The following is a 3,545-nucleotide window of genomic DNA, read 5'->3' on the forward strand; positions in this document are numbered from 1 at the left end:
AAAAAAAAAAAATGAAAAGAGAAAAAGGAAAAAAGGAGAAGGACAGGACCATACCAAAATAGCTAATAGGTATCATGTGATCATATATATAGCTTTTTATAAAATTGTACATGTGGACATGAAAAGAAAAGGGGCCAGGCACAGTGGCTCACACCTGTAATCCTAGCACTCTGGGAGGCTGAGGTGGGAGGATTGCTTGAGCTCAGGAGTTCAAGATCAGCCTGAGCAAGAGCAAGACCCTGTCTCTACTAAAATAGAAAAATAGTAGCTGAGGCTTGGCACCTGTAGTTCAGTGAGTAGGGCGCCAGCCACATACACCAAAGCTGGTGGGTTCAAGTCCCACCCAAGCCTGCTAAAAGAACAATGACAACTGCAACCAAAAACAAACAAAGAAACAAACAAAAAAAAACAAAATTGGGCTTTGTGGTGGGCACCTGTAGTCCCAGCTACTAGGGAGGCTGAGGGAAGAGAATTGCTTAAGCCCAAGAGTTTGAATTTGCTGTGATATGTGATGCCATGGCACTCTACTGAGGGTGACAGCTTAAAACACTATCTCAAAAAAAAAAAAAAAGAAAAGAAAAATATTAGCTGGGTGTTATGGCAGGCACCTCTAGTCTCAGCTACTCGGGAGACTGAAGGAGGAGGATCATTTGAACGTAGGTGTTTGAGGTTGCTGTAAGCTAGGATAGTGCCTTGGCACTTTGGCCTGGGGCAACAGAGTAAGACTCCACCTCCAAAAAAAAAAAAGAAAAAAAAGGCCAGGCACAAGGCTCAGGCCTGTAAGGCTAGCACTCTGGGAGGCTGAGGCAGATGGACTGTCTGAGCTCACAAGTTTGAGATACGCCTGCGCCAGGTGAGATCCCATCTCTAAAAATAGGTGGACGTTGTGGTGGGTGCCTGTGGTTCCAGCTACTTGGGAGACTGACACATGAGAATCACTTGAGCCCAGGAGTTTGAGGTTGCTATGAGCCATGATGCCATAGCATTCTGCCAAGGGAACAAAGTGAGACTCCGTTTCAAAAAGAAAAAGAGGAGGATGCAACTTTCCCAAAGGAATACATGAAGAACTTATGTCAGTATCCAAGTAGCTAAGGCGTCAACCACGTACATCCAAGGTGGCAGGTTCGAACCCAGCCCGGGCTCGCCAAACAACGATGGCTGCAACCAAAAAATATAGCTGGGCGTTGTGGCGGGTGCCTGTGGTCCCAGCTACTTGGGAGGCTGAGGCAGGAGACTCACTTGAGCCCAGGAGTTGAAGGTTGCTGTGAGCTGTGATGCCACTGCACTCTACCCAGGGGGACAGCTTGAGTCTCCTGTCTCAACAAACAAACAAACAAACAAACAAACAAACTAGGAAGTGAATATTTTAGGATTTCATACCATCTCTGACACAATTACTCAACTGTTAGTTACTCAACTCATTAGTTATAGGACTGTGATAGTTAATTTCATATGTCAACTTGGCAAGGATCCTCAGTTATTTAATCAGTACTAATTCAGGCACTGCTATGAAGGTATTTTGTTAATGTGGTTACTGCTAATATCTACAATCTGTTGACTTTAAGTAAAGAAGATTACTCTCAATAATGTGTATGGACCTCATTCAATCAGCCTTACGAGCAAAAACTGAGGTTTTTTGCTCAGGCCTGTAATGCTAACACTCTGGGAGGCTGAGGCAGATGGATTGCCTGAGCTCACAAGTTTGAGATACACCTGCGCCAGAGTGAGATCCCATCTCTAAAAATAGGCGGACATTGTGGTGGGTGCCTGTGGTCCCAGCTACTTGGGAGACTGACACATGAGAACCGCTTGAGCAATTCTTGAGCAGAATAGGAAATTCTGCCTCAAGACTGACACATCAATTCTTGTCTAAGTTTCTAACTTGCCAGTCTGCCCTATAAATTTCAAACTTTCCAATCCCCATAATTGTGTAAGCCAATTCTTTAAAATAAATCTCTTGATAGGTAGATAACGTATACTATTGGTTCCATTTCTCTGGAAAATCCTGACTTATACATAGATAACATACAAATAATAGGCATTACTGTGTTCTAATAGAAGTATTTTCAATAATAAGTAGTGGGCCAGATTTTGCCTATAGTTTTTACTATCATTTTCCAACCTCTCCTTTTATCAATAATAAAAGTTAGCTGCTTTTATTAATCACTCTCTGTTGCAGGGAATGTGAAATGCACTTCACATTCCAAACATCCCATAAATAATTGGGAATTATTCCTGGCCAGGCCAAATATTCTAGACTAAAGCAACTACGAGCAGGAACAAGCTTCCTAGAGGCAATGACATGCATATGTATATATTTTTACAATATGTTTTATATTTATGTTATGTATACATATATGTACATACAAAATATATACATATATAGATATACATATATATTTTTACAATCTATGTTTTATATTTACATATGTTTTACAATCTATATGTCATTGCCTCTAGGAAGCTTGTTCTTACTCAATAATCCACACATATACACAAAATGTGTATGTGTATATATGTACACACACACAAACACACACATATACATTTTTTTTTAAAGACAGGGTCTCACTCAGCTAGAGTGCTGTAGCATCATCATAGTTTACTGCAACCTCAAACTCCTCGGCTCAAATGATCCTCCTGTCTTAGCCTCCTGAGCAGCAAGGACCATAGGCATATGCCACGATAGCCAGCTAATTTTTTCAGTTTTTCTTAGAGATGGGGTCTTGCTCTTGCTCAGGCTAGTCTCAAACTCCTAACCTCAAGTGATTCTCCCACCACCTCAACCTCCCAGAGTCCTAGGATTATAGTCATGAGCCACTGCACCTGGATCTTTACATGTTTTATATCTTTTTAACTATTGGCTTTGGGAATTCAAAGTTTTTGCAGTTAATCCAAGCAGAAGTCAACTAACAGAAAGTGGAAAATGAAAACGTATAAAAGCACTAAATTAGGGGCTTATTATTTTTGGCATAAAAAGAATTCCTTACATCAGAGATTTAAAGTAAAGAACTCTAAAGTAATATAATCCTTGGAGGTAGAAGTCCTCAATCTGTGACTGAGCTACATCTAACTTTAAATAGTAGACTGTCCAGAAGGTTTCCTTCTGTAGGATCATTAAGATTCCCATTTAAGAAGAAATTGGCATCCCTTGCTTTCAATTACTATGAGCACTCCTATCTTACCCCAGGTATTACCTTCTGTTTTTCAGAAGTTTAAAAAATAATCTACAATTAAAATTATATGTACAGGGCGGCACTTGTGGCTCAAAAGAGTGGGGCGCTGGCCCCATATGTCGGATGGCCAAAAACTGCAAAAAAAATAAATAAATAAATAAAAATTGTATGTACATTAGAAAAGGATACCTCTCCAAAAAATGGTGCTGGGAAAACTTGGTATCTATGTGCAGAAGAATGAAACCCCTATTTCTCACCATTTACAAAAATCAACTCAAAATGTATTAAAGACTTACATGGGCTCAGCGCCTGTGGCTCAAGCGGCTAAGGCACCAGCCACATACACCTAAGGTGGCGGGTTTGAATCCC

This window comes from Otolemur garnettii, unplaced genomic scaffold (assembly GCF_000181295.1).
Source record: "Otolemur garnettii isolate 467f Iridium unplaced genomic scaffold, OtoGar3 scaffold00098, whole genome shotgun sequence".
Lineage (NCBI taxonomy): Eukaryota > Metazoa > Chordata > Mammalia > Primates > Galagidae > Otolemur > Otolemur garnettii.